General features: G+C 42.0%; 1 protein-coding gene across 4 annotated transcripts in view; it reads left to right on the plus strand.

The window, feature by feature from the left end:
* Positions 1–24,712, plus strand: part of BDNF (brain derived neurotrophic factor) — a 55,719-nt gene that overhangs the window by 17,724 nt on the left and 13,283 nt on the right. The window contains exon 1 of one of the 4 annotated variants that reach the window (XM_086677781.1): positions 2,430–2,737. The exons of 2 other annotated variants lie outside the window; for them this stretch is intronic. The gene's annotated coding sequence lies outside the window, so the exon portion shown is untranslated. Of the gene's footprint in view, positions 1–2,429; positions 2,738–3,540; positions 3,876–24,712 lie in introns of those variants that run through there. One more of the 4 variants, XM_086677780.1, reaches the window with a different exon arrangement.

Consider the following 24,712-nt stretch of genomic DNA (forward strand, 5'->3'; position numbering starts at 1 on the left):
TTGGTCTTAGACTTCTAATACTGTCTCCATATGCTACCTGAACTAAACAAATAAAAAAATTATTCAGAATTCCATGCAACGTACCAGTACAACTTTAGTTTATCTTAGCTTCATTGTTTCTGAATGTAAGGTGTATCTTTAAGGCAAATAAGCTAGTATCATAAGTCTGATCTTTTACTTTTTCTGTAATACTGTAATCACAAATCAGAAAGTTTCAAAATGCTCAGAAATGTCAAGAGGTCTGATTCATCAAAGGGTTTATCTGAATTGGCATTTGATCTTCTTCTATTTTGAAATATTCCTGCCATTGCCATTTCTGACTCCTCTGCCTTTTCCTCAGTAAAACTGCACCACACACTGGAAAGGAGAGATACAAACATTTATTTATTCAAGGGAGAGTAGAAATAAGAAGACTGGCCACAGACACAATCAGAGTCTGTCTCGTAAAGGAGAACACTGTTTCCTTCAGCAAAATGCTGATTTGGCAATGTGAATTTAGCAGGTAGAAGATTTGCCATAATCTCTGAGCACCACTGAGAATGGTAAGATTCTTGACTCTCACTTGGTAGGTATTTTTCCCCCCCGAAGGAAGCAATTTACAATTGAGCTTTAAAAGCTAAGGAAATAACTCATTTTTGAGCAAATTTACAGTTGGAAACAAAGCATGGGTTTGAAGTTAGCATAAAGCTATTTAGAAAAAAAAAAAAAGTTTAGAGTAGAGCTCTTCCAGTGCTTTATAAAATAGTACAAGGTTTCGTTTGTATGTTTTTAAATTTATAAATCTAGCCTCTGAAATGGTTTTGCAGTATTAAAAGAAATTTTATCTGCGTTCAGACTACACCCCTGGGTTATCAATACAGAGGTACTTTGAGGTGGCCAAGCCCAGCTTCATGCCCTGGGTCCTTTATTGCTGCGGGCTAGCCTGCATGTTTCAAATGCATTAAATATTCCACAATAAACTTCATCCTCTGTGCTCTAGGGTAGTTTACATCGGTCTTGTGTTCTGTCAGGTTGATAGAGGTGCAAGCTAAATGTGTGACACTCAAAGAATATGCACATTTTTGAACAATTTGACTATTCAGCCCAGCAATTTGCAAAATACTTCCGGATAACACTTCCAAAGAACAGATAGCTTTATTTATATTGAGGTGGGGGGAGGCAGGGATATTTCTAGCTAGAGTTCCTGAGATCATTCAAGTTTTGTCTTTGGCATTTAGCTGTGTGAATTTGGGCGAATTATTTCGTGGCACTGAGTCTCAGGTTCTTTATATGTAAAATAATAATCGTTTCTGTCACTAGTCTTTACAAGCTCTAAAACAGCTAATATAAGTGAACTCATTTTGTTAACTCTAAACCCTTAGATAAACTGAACCGAGTATATAACTCAGTTCAACCAGCACATTCTTGATAACCACAAGAGGGTCCAGGAAAGGAAACTGTTTATAAATCTTTCCCTTTCCCCAAATTAATGTTGGAGTGTTTAAGGAAATTCTTACAGCAATGAGTCTTAGCAATTATTAGGTCAACCCCTATGAGATTACAGAAAAATGTACATACACATAAAACTGCCCACCAAATTTGTTGGGGGGGGGGGGCTGATGGGAGATTCCTCTGACACCCATTTATGCAGCCCTTAAGAAAGTGTTTCTCAGAGTGTGACCTCAGATTTTCTGCATCCGAATTGCCTGAGGGGCTTGTTAAAATGCTAATCCCTGGACCCTGCCCCACCCCTACTAAATCACAAATTCCGGAGGAGAAATCTGCTTTTTAGTAGGCACCCAAGATGATATTTGTACACTTGCGGGAGGTCCAAGGCTTACAAATTAGGTACTGCTGTCTTGTTCCTTATTCTGTATTTTAAGGTCTTTCCCAGTAGCGTAAGAATCGTTTGAACTAATGGGAAGAAAAATCAGCTTTAAAGCAGGAACCTAGGTAGACGGTTAACAGCGTTCTTCCAATGGCAAATTGAAAATAGTCCTCAGGACCCTAGCCACTTCGGTTCTCTCCAAGGGTCTTGGCTACCCGCACCCGAAAGTCTGTTTGCTCTTCGCTGGGTGGGGGAGGGGCGCGAGGAGAGGATTAACTGAGCCAATTGCCCCCTCACCCCCACCCCCACCCCCACACGTAGGTAAAAAACAGAAGGCTTTTTATTTATCTTTGCTGCCCAGGTTCATTATTAAAAGGATTGGCTTATGTGTGAAGTTTGCTAGGGAGGGAAGTGAAAACATCTGCAAAACCATGCAATGCCCTGGAACGGAACTCTTCTAATAAAAGATGTATCATTTTAAATGCGCTGAATTTTGATTCTGGTAATTCGTGCACTAGAGTGTCTATTTCGAGGCAGCGGAGGTATCATATGACACCGCACGTCAAGGCACCGTGGAGCCCTCTCGTGGACTCCCACCCACTTTCCCATTCACCGCGGAGAGGGCTGCTCGCGCTGCCGCTCCCCCTGGCGAGCTAGCATGAAATCTCCCTGCCCCTGCCGAGATCAAATGGAGCTCCTCGCTCAGGGGGTGCGAGTATTACCTCCGCCATGCAATTTCCACTATCAATAATTTAACTTCTTTGCTGCAGAACAGAAGGAGTACATACCGGGCACCAAAGACTCGCACCCCCCACTTCTTTTTAACCAAAGGGAACGTGAAAAAAATAATAGAGTCTGGGAGTTTTGGGGCCGAAGTCTTCCCCAGAGCAGCTGCCTTGATGTTTACTTTGACAAGTAGTGACTGAAAAGGTGGGTTTCTTTTCTTTCTTTCTCTTTCCGTTTTTCTCTGTTTGGTCGGCTGGAAAGCGTGTGGCTTTAGTGAGGTCTGTCATTGCCTCGGCTTCCTGGCTGGAGCAAGTAACTTGGTGTAACGTTATCTGGGGGCGTTCATTAATAAAAAATGCCGTTATTATCTTGATTGAATTCCTATTAGGCAAACTCTGGAGAGGTCAGTGCACGAACTCTGTTTAAGCCGGAGTGTTTAAGACAGCGGAGTAAACCAATAGCCCCCATGCTCCGTGCGATTTCATTGTGTGCTCGCGTTTGCAGCTCCGTCGTGCGGGAAGGTGCGGGAAGGTGTGTCTTGTGGCCGGGGAAACGCACGCCTTCTCCTGCAGAACTTGGGTGCTGGGATGGGGCGGAGGGAGTTGCCAGGGAGGGGAGCAAGACCCCGGGGACGCCCGATTTCCACTGGCTCCTTCCCGCCCCGGCGCGGACAGCCCGGGTTTCCGCGGAGGGCGCGGACGCGGGGTTCCCCCGGGCGGGGGTAGGTCGCCCCTCGAAGCGGCGGGCGCGGCGCGTGCGTCCTGCCCAGGCGACCCGGACGGGCGCGAGGTTCGCGGGGCCACGTCGCGGGACCGCAGGGACTGGGAGCGAGGGGCGCGCGGGCCCGGGGAGTCCCGGGAGTCCCGGGGGCTGAGCGGAGTGAGGAAAAGGCGCGGCGTTCCCTTTAAGCGGCCGCCCCGCACGGGTATCGGTGGCGCGGGCGAGCCGGGGGAGGGGGGCGGGGGGCGGCGCCGTTTGACCAATCGAAGCTCAACCGAAGAGCTAAATAATGTCTGACCCGAGCTCGAGGCACAGGCTGGAGCTCCCGGTCCCCGCCGCCGCTGCCGCCGCCGCGCCCGGGCGCACCCGCCTGCTCGCCGTCCCGCGTCCCCCGTCGCGCCGCGGGCTCCCGGGCGGGGCCGAGGAGCCGGCCCGGCGCGCCCCCCGCCTCCTCCTCCTCGGGAAGCTTTGATGAGACGCTTGAATTGCAGTTGCCACCGCTGCTGTGGGGCCGGCGGCCAGCGGCTCCGCGACGGGGATCGGGGCTGGGCACAGGGGCCAGGAGCGACATAACGATGTGACTCCTCCGCAAGGGACCCGTGAGCTTTGTGTGGACCCGGAGGTAGGCGAGCAGCAGGCGTGGGGCTTGGCGCGGGAGCCGCCCGTCCGCGGGGGAAAGTTGGCTGGGGGGGCCCCGAAGTTGTGGGAAGAGGTCGAAACGCCTTTCCTCCCCTCCTGGAGAAGGGGGACTTGGAGTTGCCCTGGCGGAGCTTTCTCCTCGCATCCCTTGGTCCAGAGGGCAGCCAGGACCTCCGAGGGAGAGGGACCCTGGGCAGCCCTTAAGTGGGGGAGAAAAAGCCTAGAGAAGACGCGGAGCTGCGCGGTGGGAACGGAGACGGCGCCCTGGCGATCCCCCGAAACCCTCCCCTAGCAGAGGCGGGGTCGTGGGAGAGATTTAGGGCGCCAGCTGTCGGGGGCCCTGACTGCGGTGCCTGTATCCGAGCTGGGATAGGAATCTTTCCTCTGAGCTGGGCGGTCCCCGCGCAGATTTGGGGGGGGGGGGGGGCTCTTGCTCCTTCAGCCCACACCACCGCACCCCCGGGGTTCCAGCCGGGCTGCACTCGGTCACCTGCGGACTCAACACAGGTCCAGTGCCAATATATCTTGGAAAGCTTGAGACACTCCTGCAGCTCGGACCTGAAAGGGGCTGCAGGACTCCGGAGCTAGCTGCGCCCACACGTCTCCCCATCCCGCGCCCCTCCCTTGGGGCACCTTCTAGGGAAGTACAGAAGTTTTAACTTTCGGGGGCAGCGTGGGGTGTCCTGACTCGCGTGGGTCTCTGGGGATGCAAAGCCGGGGAAAAAGAATGGGTGAGCTGTGCCTGGAAAGAAAGAGTTGAGGCTTGGGGGGTTTATGCCCGACGGGCTGATTAGGGAAATTGCAGAGTGGGGGCACCCCCAGGGGAGATAAGTCTCGGGGCTGCTGGAGTAAACTGGAGTCGCGGTCGGAGGATGCAGTGTTTGTGTGGGGGTGGAGCGGGGTGGAGGGCCAGGGGTTGGGGGCGAGGAGGAGTGGGGCAGGGAGATTGGTGCTAGGGAAGGTAGAGGGTGCCCTCTGCCGGCCCAGCTACCCAGAGCAGCTGCTGGGGCCGAGAGGCTGGGGGTGGGGAAGTGGTAAGGGATGGCTTTTCGGGATCCCTTTGGGAGCTGGTAGGAGGGACTTGTTGACTTGTTGAATGATGCTCAGACTCCCGATTCGGATGTATTTTGACTGGTTGCCTCTCTTTGGCTCCAGTGCAAGTTTTCCTCGCGCTGGGGGAGTTATGATGGGCTACGGTTGGTGTGTTAATGCTTCCTCGATCTAATTTTAGGGTCCTTCAGGTATCTTAACACTCTTCGGTGTCAGCAGTAGCTAGTGAATATTTTTTGACAAGAATGCAAGAATGTTCTTGGCCAGAAGCAAAGAAAATCGTATTTCTGACTGTCTATTAATTCCAGTACAGTTATCTTTTAAAGCAAACTAGTATCTAATTGGGACTTTTTAAAAAAACTATATAAAACGTGTTATGCTATTAAATAAGACTTTCAAACTGGTTCGACTTCCTGGAATATATCTCTTCTCTATTTTTATCCAAAAATATGTTTGTATATGTGTCATTTTAGTCTTAAAATTGTATACATTTTTTGCACTTTTATTTATTGAGGTGTAGTTACGGATTTAATTCTTCTAAACACAGGAATCCTCAGTGTTTACTTCCTGCAACATTATCATTTTTAAGATGAAGTTTCTGAGCATGTAGTGCTCCATGTTGTCACATGTAATAGATCACATCACACATTGCACTTAGAGATTGCAAAATTTTGGCCCTGGGACCAGGCTCCCTTTAAAACAGTCACTAACTCCTATTGCCTGATTTTGCAGACACCTTGCTTAACATTCTTCTTTTGTAAGTTTACCTCTGGACTACCAGCAGAGGTAAGAGAAAGGAAGGAGACACTTGTTTGAAATGTAACCGTAACTTTTACTGGAATTTAAAACACGTGGGTCACCATTACTGGAATTCCGGGGCCATAAAGTCATTATCTTTTTTCTTCTACCTTATTTTGCAAAATGTGATACATGTTGGTAAATACAGACCGGTAATACGTATCTTGAAAGGAGAATTGTTATCTAGGTAGGGCTATTTTAAGTTATTACAGAACGTTTTCTATTTATAAATGATATGAGCAGAAAGAAATGATTTCCAGATAAACAAGACTTACGTACATGTTTGAAGCATTAGAACATTGCATACACACTTAGACATCACATTTTTTAAAAAGCAAAATAGCAGCATAATTTTTCACATACCTTTGGAGCCATTCATAGCCCATTCAGGACTGAATTAGTAACTGGAAATCTTGTTTATTTTAAGGTGATATTTAAGGTCATTTAAGGTATAAATTAGGTCAACATTTGAGTATCCACAAAATAAAGCACCAGGGAAATCTGTTTTAGGATGTCTTCTCAGTAAGTGTAACTTTTAGTTTCGATCAAGAGGAACCAAGAAAATGATCATTTGCCTATAAAGCAAATGATTCATTTGTACTAGGTGAATTAATAGTCTAAATCTCACAATGGCCAAAGTGGGGTGGGGAGATGCTGTAATATTGCTGGCTCATTTTGAATGACCAGGAGGGGGGAAATCCTGTAAATGCAAATTTCTGAAATCCTGGCTTAAAGTCTTTTCGGTTTCCTTTTTAATAGGGGCACCATGAGAATATAAGCTATTCCCTTCTTCCAGGAATCTTACTCTTCCTTCAGTAGTCAAAATGCAGATGATTGATAATCTCATTTCTTTCAAACATAAATAGCTCTGGTTTGTAGCTCAGCACACACAGCAAGCTGGGCACGCCTACCTGATAATAGCAAAGAGCTCTGTTACATTTTTTTTAACCTTTGTCTTTAAAACATTCTGTAAATATCCACCCCCACTCGCATCCCACCCCCCACCCCCTTTCACAAGCACAGAGCACACAGAGCTCTATATTCTATATCCAGGTAGTGAACTTGTGGAATGTAACAGCCAGCAGCTTTGGGTCTCAATCATGGACTTAATCTTCTACTAAGCTTCAAGAATATTGAAGATGTACACAATGGAAAGGTCATACGCATGCAGTTCATTAACATTTTAAGATTTAGGAAGTTAGTCCCATAGTAGAACAATTTTAGACTTTGTGAATGGAAACAGAGAGCATGGGAAGTGTATGATAGCTAAACTCTGAATATCTTCTAAAATGAAAGGCACTCTCATTTCGATGTCCATAATACCGAATTTATTTTAATGGTTGAAACAATTTTCAACTGGCATCTCCTTGTATGGAAGATTGTAATTTGTGCGAGGGGGCCAGCCCAGCCAAATGCAAGTGAATATGTCTCTTTAATAGGGTAATTGCTAACTTTTCTCAACTTGTTTTCAAACGATTGTTATGGAGCACTCAGTTTCCACTAATTGCAAAATTGCTGCTTAATTGAAGGACTCTCAGCCTTCTAGAGCAGCCATTCAGCCCCTGGCAGGCACTGTAATCTCAAGCTGTGAATTGCATTTTAAAGAGGAATGGAGAAGAGAATTCAGGGGAATTTTAGGTTTAAATGCTGGCTGTTCAGTGGAGGAAGAAATCATTTGAACAAGAATCACATTAAGTTGGGTTGTGATAAATTTTCTCTACTAGGGTAAATAACATATCCAGATGGGCTTCAAAGGTGATTGAGCAAACTTACTGGTTACCCTCTGCGTGCATTCACTCTCTTCAGTGTGGAGTAATGTTAAGCAATAAATGATGTTGGCAAATGAAATCCGTATGTCATTTGTATGTGGGGTTTAACCCTAGGAAACAGAGGAAAGCTTTGGTATTTTTAAGCTTAGGCATATGTGTCCTCATAGTCCCCTTAAACTTCCACATAAGGTGTAGAATTGTTCAGTCCTAAACAATTTTATACTTAAACGCACCTCTGGTTTTCCAGAACACTTAAACTAAAGTTTTAGGAAAGTCATGGACCCAATTATATAATATACGGAATCATTCTTGATGACAGACATGAAACAATGAAGCTCGCTAATATATTGACTTTGAAAAACTTTTTGAGGTATGGGAATGGTAAATGGGTGTGTTCCCTAAGTGGAACAGGAAGGTGTTCTTATTTCCATAGAAAAGCCTGTGCATGTGGTCCGCCAAGAAGCGTGGAAGCTTTCATTTAAATGCGCGTACTCAAATTCAAGTTCAAACTCTGGGAGACTTACGCTCTTGGTGAAACAAATCTAACCAAATAGGCTCGTTGCCCTGATGTCTCATTCATACATTGTCTGAAGTTTGAGGATGGGTTCCATTAAATGAATTGAGGGGCCGGGTATGGGACCAGGAGAGTGGCTAGACGGAAGCAGAGTAAATTTACAAGCTTCAGTGACAGCCATAATAAAGCACAAGTTTATTTCCAGAGCCCAGAGAGTAACAAATGTTATGCAGTTTTCCCCAAAGCTTCACTTGAAAGAACTTTTCATTGGTTGTCATGGTAGTAACGTCCTGATTTTGAAAGCTCGCAGAACCTAGTAGCTCTTAAATGTGCTTTCATCTTCATTCCTTTGGTCTGACTGAAGCTTTATGACCACCTTCTGTGTTTTTGACATGCCTTTGCGTATTTAGAGGGAGGAGGGCCGGCAAAGGAGGATTCCTTAATTCCAAGACAATATAACTAGGAAATATAAAATTCTATGATAAAAAGCCACTTAACTTCAAACTGACTTATTAAAATAAAACTAGAAGACAACCTGTCGTTTAATTACAACTAGTGTGTGATAAAATTAAGATTTATATAATGGAAATTAAAAAAAAAAACGTATTTTCAAGAAACTTAAGCAGCTCATCAAAAATTGAAGTAATAGTGCCACCTAGAGAACAAAATCACCAGCTTTACCAAGCCAAATGGCTTATTTGCCATATGAGTCATTTCTTTTAAGGCTACAGTTACTAGGATTTCCTTGCCACCCTATTCAGATTTGGTGAGTGTGGGGGCTGGGGGCGGGATGTGTAGGGGGGTTATTAGGCAATTGGGATTGGAAGTGAGGTTTTAAAACTGGAAGATCCACAACTCAACACAGACACGAAGTCATTTTAGCATTTTAATATAGTGGCCAAATGTAGACTAGCCTGCCAAGAATAAAGACTGGCTTTTTTTTTTTTTTCCAACTATTATTTTCAAGATTATGTATTAAAACATTGGGTACAAAGGTTCTGATTTTATTCATTTGCTACAGGCCATTCATTGCACTTTCTGAGATACAGTAACACCAAATAAATTGAATGGAGAGATCTTAAGAATGTCTTTGATCCAAGATCCAATTTTAACTTTAATGATTTGAGAAGAATTAAGAATGAAATAAAGGGTCATATATGTACCAAGACTTTAAACACCAAAAAAGTAAGGGGGAGAAATAGACAAGGAGAAGGAAATTAAAAGAACTGCTTCAGCCTTAGAATAGATAAAAGTCTACATCTGAGCCAGCTCCAAAAAAATAGTAACGGAGCCAGAAACCAATAATTACAAATTAGGTTAAAATTCTTTGATGACAAAATCTGTGTTCAGTTCATTTTTGCATGCTCCCACAAGAGCATCCAAAACAGTGCTGGTAGCAGAGGACGCACTTTGACAAATAATGTTGAATTAACAAATAGATTCATTAATAGTTGCTTCACATTCTGCCGAGGCATGTAGACAATGAAGATACTTTATAATTACAGAAAAATGCTTATTTGTTTTGTTGGCAGAGAAGCAGAAGTTGGAAGAAATGAGTGTAATGCTACTTTTTTTCTAGGACCTATCATTGATGTCTTTTAGTTGGCTTAGTTTTGAAATTTCTTATGCACAATTTGATTCAGTCATAAAATTATCATGTTTGGAATGTACAAAATATTAAGAGTCGATTTAGATGGTACCAACTATAAACTTAATTGGTGGATTTTTGTTTAAATGTTTTCCAAGTTTTGGATGGCAGTTATTGTGCTTCAGGGGTGGAAAATAATATATTGTTTGGTGTTTTCTTTTGCTTTTTTTTGGGGGGGGGGCAGCACATGTTAAGTTAGTGTCAATTTCTGGTAAGCAGATAACCCAAGAAGTCATTACATTGCCTGTACTTTCTGTCATCCATAGGAACAATTGGGCGCAGAAAACTTTATTTTTCAGGAAATAAAAAAAGTACTAAAGAAAGAGACAGGAGGAGGAAAAAGGAAACTCACTGAATACAATTTTTGCCACATGAGATTTAGTCTAATCAGTTGGTTTTAGAGCTGCTGGCTTCAGCATTGCCGCCTTTTCTGATGTTCTTTCTGCCTTCCTGTGTTTTTGAAAACTGAAGCTATGCCCAAATTGAAACAAGTTTCTCTCTCTTTTCACATGTTTCTTTCTTGAATTATGGGGAGTGTTTTCAAACACAGATAAATTTCTTTTTACATCATGCAGAATCTGAAGGTCAAGAAATTTGCTTCATGCTGCTGGAAGGGATGCTTGGCAGAGTCCCAGGCCACATTCCTAGACCAGACTGTCAAAGGTGTTCCCTCTTATGCAACACTGGGAAAGTACATCCAGCATTAACATGTTGGCTGATAATGTATCTAAAGGCACAGATGATATGTTTATCATATTGAAACATAAAGCCAGCAGACATTCTGTTGAATCATAGAATCTGGATCATTTACATTTACTTAGATGTGAACTAGTATGATTCGGTTAAAATCAATTGTATAAAAATGTTAGAATAGGGAGTTATGAAAGGTTTTGGGGGATGACTTACCAGACAGTAGAAAGGAAACCTAGATGTTTTAAGTAACCACAGGTTCAGTGTGAACCAGTACTGTGACTACAGGCAGTGAATATAGCTACTGAAATTTTGGTCTGCACTCATACAAGTGTAATACCAAATGGGGAAGCTAATAATTGTCCACTTTTTCGATAGACTATATATAGAATATTATCTTCAAGGAACTGAAATTGCTTATTTATTTATTTATTTATTTATTTATTTATTTATTTATTTAGAATTTATTTATTTTGAGAGAGTGAGAGAGAGAGAGTGCAGGAGCACGCAAGTATGCACAAGCAGGGGAGGGACTGAGAGAGGGAAAGAGAGAGAATCCCAAGGAGGCTCTGAAGTGTCAGTGCAGAGCTCAAAGTGGAGCTCGATCCCACGAACTGTGAGATCATGACCTGAACCGAAATCAAGAGTCAGACGCTTAACCTACTGAACCACCCAGGAGCCCCCTGAAATTGCTTTAGTATGTTGAAATCATTTTGATACAGATACACAGGGCATTTGAAATCCTTCCATGTGAGGGATGGTTGAGGGTATTTGGAATGGGTGGCTGGGGACAGAAAAACTTAGGCCAGAATGGCAAATGGTTTTTGGTCTCTCCTAGCAACTCCCATCACATGATTCCAGCTACCTGGAATGCTGGCTTAAGAGGAATTCTGAAGCCATCCAGGCTCTAAGAGGAGGAATGTTCTAACCTCTAATGCCCGCCATGGCTGGGGGATTGGTGGCGGCACGTGTGATAATGTTTCTGCCATCCTCATTTACAGGGCAGTCTTCACATGTGGAGCAGGGAGTGGGTTTGTTTTGTGTTGCCCCAGAGCAGATCTAGGACCAGTGATACAAATGTTGGAACCATATGTGGTATCTAGAAGTATTTTCAGTTCTATTTAATTTAGCAAATATTGAATGCTGACTGCATACAAAGCACTTCATCAGGGAGACTTACAATCTAACAAAAGAAGAGGCTTTTTATGGATGTGGTCGGTTTCCTGTTACAGATGTTTAAGCAGAGGCTGAAAACCTTTTAGAAAGGATGCCTGGTAATGTGGGAGGTTGGAGTTGGGTATATGGGATCTGAAGTACCTTTGTGCTCCGAAGTTTTTCGGATACATTGATTGTATCATGAAGTGCGGCTCCCTGTTTTTGGTTTACATACAATCCTAATAATGACAAATATATATCTTTGTGTTTGAGTCCTCTGCCTTTGCAGCTTTGTAAATTGAGTATCAGAAGTGCTGCACTTCTACTTTTTCCATACTTACATATGGATTCCCAAAAGTAGTTACTTTCCTTTGGATCCGACTCAGCAGAATGTTTCTAAAAAGAGGCCTGATCAGATTCAGATACCCAAAATGCTTAAGAAATTAACTTCTAACGTTTGATTTTCTAGAGAGTTTAGCAGCTGAACTAAAAAACCCTTCTCAGCATTCACCTTCCCCTTCTGGAAACCATGAGATCTTCAGATATGACAGTTACCAGAGTTTCTCTTTTTAAATGTGAAGTGTTGAAGAAATGGACTGCTTCCCCAACCCCATCAGGTTTCCACGTAAATTACTTTTTTATTTTTCATTATTAACTTATTTTGCTCTTGTGTAGAGTAATTGGAGATTAACCAACATGGATATGTCATTATAATGCAAGTTTGGACCATGGGGGTGCACAGCCCACTCCAGTACTCGTGAATATTTATTTATTTTTATTTTTATTAAAAACAAATTTTTAATGTTTATTTTTGAGAGAGAGAGAGAGAGAGAGAGACAGAGCACAAGTGGGGGAGGGGCAGAGAGAGAGGGAGACACAGAATCTGAAGCAGCCTCCAGGCTCCGAGCTGTCAGCACAGAGCCCAATGTGGGGCTTGAACCCACAAACCATGAGATCATGAGCTGAGTAGAAGTCAGACGCTTAACCAGCTGAGCCACCCAGGTGCCCTGTGAATATTTATTTTTATGACTGAGCTCTCAGACTGCTTTCAAGTATTCATATTGTCAGTCAGTGTATCAGACAGTTTACTATTTACATCCCCTTTAGGATATCACGTATTTTATGGTTTATGTTGCTGCATGTATGTCTTCTGTTTCAAAGCTTTTCTTTGAAAGAAGAAAAATGTGTTATATACAGGGAATGATTATTTTCCTCATTAATTCACCAAGCATTATTGAGTGCCTGGTGGGTGCGAGGCACTGGGCTAGATAGGGTTTCTTTTCCCTGTATGGATCCATCTATCTTTAGGTACTACCTGAGAGGGAACTCCATTGATTTTCCCATGTGAGCCTTCCATCACCTCTTCATATACTTGCTTCCAAAGAGGCCTGGCCTTTAGAAAGAAAAAATTTGTTGGGCAACTTCTCTGATTTTCTGTCTGTACTGTATTTTCAGCCATGGCTGTAACATGTTGCACGGACTTATTTCTCTTTTAAGAGTTGATCATTTTGGGGGTGCCTGGGTGGCTCAATCGGTTAAGCATCTCACTCTTGATCTTGGCTCAGGTCATGATCTCATGGGTCGTGAGTTCGAGCCCTGCATCAGGTTGGGCTCTGCCCTGGCAGGGAGGAGAGTGCTTGGAATTCTCTCTCTCTCTCTCCCTGCCCCTACCCCACTAGTGTGCTCGCTCGCTATCAGTAAATATATACACTTAAAAAAATTTTTTTTAATAATTGGTCTTTTTTATTACTGGATTTTTTTTAGGTGTCATTTTGTATCCAAATGTAAAAATGTTTGTACATATTGTCTGAAACATTTTGCTGTTTGAGGGTATTTCACGAGGAGCTCTTTGTGCTTGATGCTAGTTAGAAGCCACAGTGGAAGAACTTCTGAACCGAAGATGTGGGTTCATTTCCACTGACTTTATGACGGATTTTTTCCCCTTACATATGAGGACATGTTTGGGCCTCTTTGTATTCAGGAATGTGTCTTTCATTTGACAGTGTTTATAAATGCTGTGTGTTTTCCCCCTGAAGAAACTTCAGTTTTTGAGAATGCTTCCATTTACTAGAAGCTGGTTTCATGATTATGCTGAGCAAGGAAAAGACAGAAAAATGAGTTTAGTGAACACGATCTTGCCTTTAAACATTAGTCAGTAACAAATTTAGTAATGTCTCTCTTTAGAGTTTACTAAAAACCACTTTTTAATCCATTGGATCTCCTTTCCTGGTGGAGTTACAAGTGTTTTTGCTCAAATATGTGGTGTTCGTGGATCATGGAAATATGCCAATATAACTAAGAGCAGTGTGGTGTCATCAACTCAGAAAGAAATGTTTTTAACCTCTTGATAGATAACAGGGAGGCAAATTTTCACATAGTTCTTCTGTGACTCTCATTAAAATTAGGAAATGGATCAAAAAGTGGTAGTAGGTCTCATTTGCTTGGAGTATCAAAGGTATAGCCACGTCCCTAGCCTTCTTTTTCACTCCTGAGGAGGGCAGGGAGAATAAGCAGTGAACAAATATTGCCAGAGCACACTCCATTCTTTGTGTTTTGAGACAAACTCAGAGAGATAGGCACATGCCACTAACCTCAAAATTTGTGGTATAAACATAAATAAGTAAATTGTAGGACTGGTTTTCCCCCCTAACAAAATCATATACAGAACCCAAACATATAAAACAAAAACCAGTAGGGCTGTTCTAGTTGAACATCCTGTAGGAGCATCAGTGTCCTGTCCCTTTGACCTCAGTTTTGTCCCTTGCAGGAGGTCCCTTGACACTCTGCTCTGCAAAGCCCAGTTAGAAAATTATGGGCTTTTTTTTCTCAATAAAAGTCAACAAGTAGAAATGCCAAAGTCCTAAACCTTCCTTCTTCATGAAAATGACTGCCCTCTTTCTCATCCCTCAGCCATTCTTTTGCGTTGCCAGTTATATTCACCTGCTGGTTCCGAGTATTCACAAATGAAATTTGGTAAAGGAGATACTTCTACATGAGATTTTTCCTATTGCATAATTTTTAGAAATAATCATAGATGTATAACAGGTGAGAAGCAATGAGGGATGACCTTAACTTAAACATTTTAGTAGTCATTAGAATTTATCATTTTATAATTAAAAAAAATTTTTATGTTTATTTTTGAGAGAGAGAGAGAGAGGCAGGGTGTAAGCAGGGGAGGGGCAGAGAGAGAGGGAGGCACAGAATCTGAAGCAGGCACCAGGCTCTGAGCTGTCAGCACAGAGACTGACATGGGACTCAAACCCATGAACCATGAGATCATGACCTAGGCTGAAGTCAGATGCTTAACCAACTGAGCCACCCAAGTGACCCTAGAATTTATCGTTATTAACAAAATTTATTTTAAACTGCTTTTCCTATAAAATTCCAATGTAATTTTTGCTGATTTTCACATTCCTGACGATGACTTTCTTAAAACTTGGAAGGCTCTCTTTTTCCAGAGCCTCTGATCGTTTCTTCAGAGTCAGTCTCATGTAAAAATCTAGGGGAACCCTCACCATCACTATTCCAAGTAGTATCGGAGGCTATGAAAACTTGCCCTAGAGCTGTAAGCACTGGTACTAGAACCAAAATTCTGTTGGTTTGTCATCACTAACGTTCCTACGTGATTTTCTTGGCTAAAGTCATAGGTAGACAAGGCTGCACACTTCACTGATAATCTGGTCCAAAATCTTGTTTCCTGCTTTAAAAATGAGCTCACATATCTCATTCCATTTGATCCTACAAATAACCCTTTGAAAAAGATTGAGCAGATATTATTCCCATATAACAGATGGGGAAACTGAAGCTCAGAGTAGCTAAATAACTTTGATCCAAGATGCACAGCTATAGAACCAGAGCATGGATTACAGCTCTGTGACTTCTCCTAACCTAGCCCTCTTACTATCACTGGCTGTTCACAACCATAACCTACAGTATTCAGGTAAGAAGCCATATTTCACCCTTGACATATTAATATGAATGTCTGGCACAGGTGTAGGCCAATATTGTCACCCTGGCCTGGTGTCCACTCTCTACAGAGCAGAGATTGGTGACCCTCTGTGTGCCAAGGAGGAAAATGGTGATGGGAAGATTAAAGAATGTTTATTTTAAAGAGTTTTTAAATTCAGTTGCCTTTTTTTTAAAGAAAAAAAAACTCTTAAAAAGAGAGAAACAGAATATATGATTTTTGATGTCTTGTTCTTTGAGCTTGTTCGTTAAAATTTTACTTAAAGCTGAGGTTCCTGGTAAGTGAACCATTGGAGAACATAATGTACAGCCAGCTTCCCAAACATGGTGATCATCAAAATTACCTTTGAAACTGGAAAAAAGCAAACAACAACAACAACAAAAAACAGATATCAGGTGCTAGTCCCTGAGATTTGTAGGTTTGGAACAGAACCCAGACATATATTATGTTTAGAAACTCCCACAGGTGGTTCCTGTGTGCAGGAAAGTTTAAGAATTGCTGAACTAAAAGGCAAATAAATTGAATATCCTGTGATTTAGAGAGACTTATCATTTACTTCGTTGTCCAAATACGTGGATTAGTCCATGGTTAGAAGGGATTTGAGGCCTTGTAAATAATCAGAAGTTCAGAGGCTTTGAGATGGGAGGCCTGTTGAAGATATTTTCTGACTTGAAAGATATTTTCTCAGAAACGTCCATAGGAGAGCAGAAGACCTGGAACAGTATTCCCCAGCTCAATGATCAAGTTGGATTCCACTTACTAGAAGTGTGACCTTGTATGCATTATTTCAGCTGCCTGTGCCTCAGCCTCTTAACAGGGTAGTGGTAGGGATTAAATGTGTTAACACTCGTAAAGTGCTTAGAACAGTGTTTGGCATAGTAAGTGCTTAATGAATTTCAGTCACTGTGTTACTGTTGGCACTTTACAACCCTAAATAGCACCGTTGATGACTTATTTAAAAACTTGTTAACACGCTTCCTGCCTAAATTTGCTTCACTTTGTACCAAACTTGATGAGACCAAGACTGTTTTGCTGTAATCTTTGGAGTCTAATTTGTTTATTCATGACTCTCTTCCATCTAAATCTTACTCATTCTTCAAGACATAGCTTGAGAGATGGAGTTGGATTCCAGGTCCACCACTGACTAGAGCTATGATCGTGGACAAGTGGCTTAAATTCTTCATGCCTTGAGTAATATTGAGGGAGATATTTTGCCTCACTCTGTGATTCCACAAGCGTGTCTGCTTTCTAAAATGCACAAGAGAAGGGTTCAGATCGGAGGATCATTCTGGGTCCTACTCTTGTCCCCTTACTTGCTCCTTTCTGTGAGAAGCAATTAATCTGATTGATGGGACCTTACTGAATCTGTTCTCTACTGGAGTGTCTCCAGTGTATAAATCAAAGCAATGGACTGCTGCAGTGAAATTGAGCCCACTGCTCCCTTGTGGGACCTCCTGCTCCTCTGTGGGACCACCACATCCGAATTTGTAGGTTCTTGGGGTTCTAGCCATCATGCAGTAAGCAATATTTGGAAGGCTAGCTTCTTGCAGGCTCTGCCCAAACCTCTGCCCTCTCGGTTCTCATTTTCCTGCCTTTATTTGAGATAATAGGAAATAGACCCCACCATGTTTTCTAACCCGGCTTTGCTAACCTGACTCTGTATTTTGATTCCCACTTGGCAGTGTGTTTCTATTCTGTTCTCAATTCAGAATCCCGAAGGGAGGACGTATGATTACCCCGAATATGAACTGATCAGTAATAAGTTGGATAAATGGTAATGTTTTTCAGAGTTGAATGAGATAGGGTCCTTTTCCCAAAACAGCTGTCTTATAAGTTAGATTTTTTTCCCTCATGTATTTTAGTCCTTAAAAATTTTTATTTTAATTCTGGTTAGTTAATTCTACAGTTAAAATTGTAAACCCTTTGAAAGCAAAAACTGTGTGTCCTACATTGTCTTAGTTCCCACAGCACATGGCTGATTGATGGGCATAAACATTGTAGGTGGTGCCAGAGGCACTTACTAAATAAGTCAACATTTCTTTCCCACATGGAAAAGATAAAGGCTTCGCCATTGTCATGTTCAGCTAGGCAAGCACTGGGAATGGGAAATCATTTCTAGGTAAGTAGCCATAAATGAGTCTTGATTTCCAGCTTACATGCTCCAAAGGCTCACCACCATTGAACTCTTCTTGGGTACTTTTCTTGCTTTGTGGCTTGTAGGTAATAAGAAGTTAAGCATATCAGATAACGTAATCTTTTTGTTCTACACGATATGGTCTATAATGAACAAAAACCTGGGCCAATAGCCTCCTCTTCTCTGTCCCCCTCCCCCCTCCCCTGTTCATTCCCTCTTTCGGGACTGCCCTTGGGCTTATGTCAATGACAGCATATTCTACATTGAACTATAGTTGTTGATTTAATATGGGTCTAGTCTATTCCCCATTCCCTCTCTAGCAGTGAAGTCCCCAAAGGCAAGGATTCTATCTCATTCATCTTGGTGTCCCTGGTGTCTGTGCTCAGAGACTGTTAGGTAACAAAAGGTTAAAAAGCAAATTTTAGGAGAAGGCTAAGTCACAGTTCTCCTAAGCTATGAGTTTGACATGTTGACCCCATGAAAGGCTTTCAAGGATAACCCAACCACAGAAGGGAGGATGACCTGGTGGCTCTGAAGAGAGAAAAGGCAGACATGGAGCTTTAAAAATATTTGTGGGTTTTTTTCCTCATGGAATAATCATGGTCTACCACTGAGTTTTCTTCACGTGAGGGATGACAGAAACGCAGCTGGTTATGACCTTTCGCTTCAATGATATGACCAGAGCTCGGTGGATGAAACATGAGCTTGAATCCCTGACCCTGAATGTATACCTTGGAGGTGTCAGCTCATTAACATTTTTTAAGAACTGTTTTTGATCTTGTGAACCTCTAAGTGATTAGAGTGTGAAATTGACCGTTGGGGTAACACTGAAACACTTCCTTGAAAGCTACTGACCACTGAGAGTGCACCCACCTCTGGTCCATAGATCTCTGATTTTCTTGTTTTACATAAAAGTCAGTGAGTTTAAAGTTAGCATTCAGTCACTTGAAGACTCCATTAAGAGTTACCAAGTTGCGGGGCTCCTGACTGGCTCAGTGAGTAGAGCATTTGACTCTTGATCTTGAGGTCATGAGTTCAAGCCCTACATTGGGCGTAGAACTTACTTACAAAAAGTAAGAGTTGCTAAGTTGATCATTTCCACTTTACATGAAGCAGCCTTGAAAATTATTTTCCTTAAGCAAAATATGTCTAAAGTCAGTGAGTTTTTAATAACCTTTGCCGAATAAATAAATGAATCATTAAAATGTATATAATGTATTCTTACTCAGAGATAGTTTAAGGTTCTTATGCAAGAAGAGACTCTGACTTGAAATAATATAGGTTAGTAAGCCTACTAGAGAAATTTCTCTAAAGAATCATGGACTGCTGTGAAACGAAGCTGGAGGTGGAAGGACATTGTATTTGACTCAAAGAGGCATTGCAACTCCTCAGAATGGCCTAAAGTTGAGATCCATTTCATTAAGAGGTGGTCCCAGAATGCATTGCACCATTTAAACTGCTGAGACCCAGCTGGAGCCAGGCATCCTGCACAGGGTCTGCCTTAACCAAAGATAGAAAAGAATTCTTTACTTTCTTCTTTCTGAGTTCCATATAGCCTTCTGGTGTTTCACCATGTCTCTAGGTAGCTGTACCAAGTACAGCACCTCCAGTGAACTTCCTGTGGTTATTTCCTGCCTCTAGGAATGTTGCACTTCAGGAGGGTGTGGAAAGCCACCCTTGGATTTTCCTGATTAGTTTAGCATTGTGATGCAGCTTTGACCATCCGTTTAATGGGAGATCTGCTTTCCAGATGACTGCACATATGGAGATGAGAAGCTTTTTTTTTGTCCTTTTTTTTTTTTTTTTTTCCTTTATAAAGCATGGTTTTTCATTCAGTTTCTAAATTTGGGGTAAAAGGTCTCTTAGGGAGTATTTTCAGAAGTGTTTGAAGTTTGCATCTGATTTTGGAAGAAAGTTGGAGGCCTAATTTCACCTGTGGTGACAGGCACCTGTCTCCCAACAACTATACTGATCACTATGGATAAGGGCCATCCTTTTGGATCATTCATTCAACATTGATCTGTCATTCATATATTCAAGCCTGTATCCTTAAAGTTTGCCCTCAGATATGTCATGTCTCCCTAATTTCCCTGTTAGATTTATGGAATTTGCAGTATATGTATTTGCAGATGACCACATATGGAGTCATTTAACCACATGCCTTCCTCTTCAAGTCTGTCTTTGTCAGCCTGCTCTTGTTTTCTGTTTACATCTTGACTTTTTTTGGAGATTTCCTCTCCCCTCCACCATCTCAGTGTCTCAGAGACTCTTGGCAATGGGTCTTGTTCCCCTCCTATGTTTGTCTATGGTCACCCCTCCGGCTGGTGGTGTGTTTAACAACATTTCTTTGTACAATTGCTCTTTACGTTTTATAAAACTCTTTTCCTTGTGTTGATGATCCTTGGCATGACGCTGTGAGTCAGGCAGGGTGAGATTCCTTATCTTCCTTGTTACCACAGAGCTGAGGCAACAGGGTCCTTCAAGGTTCATGGGAATTCAGGGACCTTCAAGGTCCATGAAGATTTCCCCATGAATTAGCCCAATTTGTTGGTTAAAGAGTGGCCAATTATCAGCCATTTCATGGGGTCAACTTAATAACAGGTGGGAAGGCAGGCCCAGAACTCAGGTCTTCATTCCTTAGCCCTAGAGACTATCCTCTATAACTAACTGTCCCATCTTGTACTGGTTTCTTCCAGGAAATGTCCCAGAAATTGAGATGGCATTTAACGGACTTCTTGATTTTAGTCACTACTGGGACATAGCAAAGGAACTTGTGTAAATTTCTTGAGTGTCTGTTGCACCCAGGCAGTGTAGGAGAGTCATTTGTGTCAAAAGTGAAGACTAGGTTAAACTTTTTTAAAAATTTGGTTAGTTTTAATTTTAATTTTATTTTAAAAAAATATTTGTCTATGTATTTTGAGAGAGAGAGAAAGCATGCGGGAGAAGGGCAGAGAGAGAAAGAGAGGGAGAAAATACCAGGTAGACTCCATGCCACCTGCACCGAGTCCAACATCCCAGAAACTGTGAAATCATGACCTGAGCTGAAATCAAGAGTTGGTCCAACTGACCAAAATGCCCAGGTGCCCCAAATTTAATTTTTTGATAGTTAATTTACTTACATGATTCAAAATCAAACTAATATTAAATAAGTCTACATTGAAGTGTCTTGTTCACCTCAGGCTCCTCATCCAACACATACCATCTATAGATCAGCATTTGTACTGGTCTCAGGTGAATTCTTCATAGTATGTTTTATGGAAATATAAGTAAATATGAATGTATTGTTATTTCCCCCCATTTTTTAAAGTATTTAAGTAATTTCTACATCCTATTTGGGGGACTCAAACTCATGACCCCAAGGTCGAGAGTCACATGCTCTTCTGACTGAGCCAGCCAGGTGCCCCTATTTTCCCTCAATTTTGAACAAAAAGTAGTATGCCATATGTACACTGTTCTGCACCTTGCTTTTATCACTTATCAATATATTTCACAGAGCTTTATATTTCAGTATGTAGGCAGCTAACTTGTTCTTTACAGTTGTGTGGATTCTCTTGTAAGTATCCAGTATAGTTTATCTGTTTTACTGTAACTGGAAATTTCTCAACCTCTCGTATTTTTGCTATTATATGCCTTTTTGCAGTTACCAACCTTGGCTATTCATTTTGTACATGTGCACCTACCTGTATATGTACGTTTATTGTCAGAAGTGAAATTGCTGGATCAGCAGGAAAATCCATTTATAGTTTTGATAGATAACGCCTAAGTGCCCTGCAAAGGGCTTGAACTTTTTCTATTCCCACCATCAATGTATGAGAATGGCTGTTTCTTTATAGCCTCACCGGCAGAGTGTCAATCTGAAAGATGCAAAATGGAATGTGAACTTCTAAGTGAGGTCTCTGCCTCTGACCTTGCCCCTGGTTTGTGGCGGGAGTATTGCACAGTTCCAAGATGTGGTGCAGACAGTGGAAATAACACTTCACCATGGCCATGGGCTTATGCCAGCTCTGGTGGCACACACACACAGAACTGACCCACATTGCCACCAGCAGAAATTCTTGCAATGGAATTTTGAGCACGTGGTCATTATTCACCTAACTGGCAATGGTAGATCTAAAGACCACAATAGTGTTTACTGGAACAGAAAAGGAGATTGTTCCAACACAACACACTGTGCACCAGGCTTTCCATGCTCATTTTGCAGCTGTTAGCCTTATCTCAAGGTACGGAGTTCCAGAGATACATCCCAAATCACAGTCTTGCTGAACCTGGAACTTTCACACCCAAGGGGATGCACTTTTGAGTAATGATTTTGCACTTTCCTGAAGATTTATAATTGAGTAATTAGTACTCTATAAGAGAAATTAAAACTGGTGGAGTACAATGTACATGTCGAACTATGACGCAGCATTGCTAGACTTATGTAAAGTGAAGTTTCTAGGCAGTTTCCTGCATCATACAAATAGGGCATCATGTGAAAACACAGGCTTTATAGCTTAGATAACATCTCCACATTCCAGGCCATGTTCACATGACTCTACCATTCTCATTGGAAACACTGATTCTTAGTCTTCTTTTTCTCGGCGGACAGTGTGCTATATTTAGAAAAAGAAAATTCCTGTTAGTTCCACTGCACAAAAATGTGTGGTAAAAGGAGCCTGGCAGAATGGTTAGTCCATTCAAACAGGTATTCTGCTTTTTCATAGAATTTTTTGGGGGATACTTTCAAAGGGAAAGCCACTCCTCTTCCTCTCTCTGGCCTAGTTGCACTTGGAGAGTTGCAGGGATGACTCTATCTGGCCTACCCAAGAAACCTTTTCTGGGCACAAGGGGGGCGTGCCAGAAGCTAGCTGACACACCACTGACAAATACACGTTTTCTGTTGTTAATACCCAAAAGCTTCCACAAGAGGCATTTCCAGTTTTGTTCTCAGGCTCCTTGCAGCTGCTTCTCTAGAAGCCTGTTGTCATCCAGGGGCTGACTACGGTCAGAAGCATCTTCTGTTTTATTGTGCCATCATCATCCACCCTGCCACACACACTCGGGATGTCATCTTAGGCGTATGTTTTCTGTCAACTCAGTGTGCTTCTTGGGTCCACTTTGCCATTGTTGTTGATGCCAAGGGCCCCTGGGCAGTATTTGGAGGCAAGGAACTTGTGTGGGTTCTCCACCCCATGACCTTTGTTCCTTTGGCCGTTTTGACTTGATTGCTCTTGTGGGTACACTCTCAGAGGCTGCTTCTCTGTCCATGTTGGACCATCTGTTCTGTTGTCTTTTTGGCCATAACTCGTATGAACTACTTGACAATAAATTTGAGATTGTCCTGCCATACCTTTTTTTCACTCCCATCTCAGACCCTCAGCTCTGTTCTTGAGTATCATGGTCTTGAGGACCAGGGCATGAGTCACAAGTAGGGTGGCCTAAGGAATGAGGCTTCTAGACTTTGAGGGGATTAGGTTGGGGTACTAAAAAGAAAGATTTTATGTCACAAGGGTTTTTTTTTGTTTTTATTTTAGAGAGAGCAAGAGAGCATGAGAGGGGAAGAAGGGCAGAGAGAGAGAGGGAGAGAGAGACAGAGACAGAGAATCCTAAGCTGGCTCCGTGCTCAGCATGGAACCCAATGCGGGGCCAGATCCCACAACTTTGAGATCACAACCTGAGCCAAAATCAAGAGTCAGACACGTAACCAACTGAGCCACCAGGCGCCCCTGTTTTTTGTTTTAAGACACATTGGCACTTAAGTCTTGATTGAAATCATTTTTACTCAATGAAGTTGACCCAGGAGTGTTTGGCAGTGGCAGTTACTGATCTGCAAAGCGTGTGGTTCTGTTCCAGGCCCAGTGAGATCGTCTCAGGGGGAAATGTTCTGACATTTCAAACAAATTACCTCTGTGCATAGTATTGACCCTGTGCCCTGTAAATGATGCATGTATGGTTGACACCTGAGGAAATTATTCAATATGGGAAAGAGATAGGAAAGAAGAAACATTACAGTTATAGTCAACGTTTGTGGAATCAGTGTGTGAATAAACTGCTTATCAGGAATGATCATAGAGGGCTTTGCTTAAATAAATGAGAAATTGATGCTTCAGGTCTGCAGGCCAACTCTGCCAAGTAGACCTCCCTCAAAATATAAGACACCACATCCACATCTGACCCCATATGGAAAGAAGCATGCAAGCCAGTTCTGGTTCACATTCCATTTCTACCACATGCTGGGCATGTGGCTTTAGGCAATTTATTGAACTTCTCTGAGACTCCGTTTTCTTAGCTGTAAGCTATGGATAACTCAGTTATCTACCTTGCAGCTCGTAAATGTTAGCTATTATTTTTAATCATTTTTATACAAAGAGAAGATTGATATTACTTATTCATCTGCCCACAGCTTCTTCCAAAATCCCCTCCCTCTCTCCATACGCACCACTACCACCAATACTGTGTTTACACACATATATATATATATATATATAGTACATATATATTATATATATGTATGTATGTATGTATATAATACATATAATATACAATACTGTGTTTACACATATATAGTACATATATGTATGTATATATATTATACATATTATAAATATATAATATATATAATTTATATATATATATAATATATATGATTTTATTTATTTATTTATTTATTTATTTATTTGAGAGAGGGAGAGACAGAGTGTGAGCAGGGCAGGGGCAGAGAGAGAGGGAGACACGGAATCTGAAGCAGGATCCAGGCTCTGAGCCTTCAGCACAGAGCCTGACGCAGGGCTTGAACTCATGAACCTCGAGATCATGACCTGAGCCAAAGTAGGATGCTTAACCGACTGAGCCACCCAGGCGCTCCAGTGTTTACTTATAGATACGATGTAAAAACACATCCCTCGTCCTCTTGCTTAGATTAAATATATTGGTGTCTGAGTTTGCATGTATTCTGTTGGAATCAATGTTTAGTGAAAAGGAATGGAGACAAACAGATGTTCTCACAGTCCTGATGCTCATGGAACATAATTGAATGTTTCCATATAGGTACACTCTATTGGCTTAAGCAATGTGGATATTTTCTGACCAGCCATATGGATCTTTTGTCATCTGAGA

The sequence above is a fragment of the Puma concolor genome, chromosome D1 (genome assembly GCF_028749965.1).
Source record: "Puma concolor isolate L17-30 chromosome D1, mPumCon1.1.hap2, whole genome shotgun sequence".
NCBI classification, from domain to species: Eukaryota; Metazoa; Chordata; class Mammalia; order Carnivora; family Felidae; genus Puma; species Puma concolor.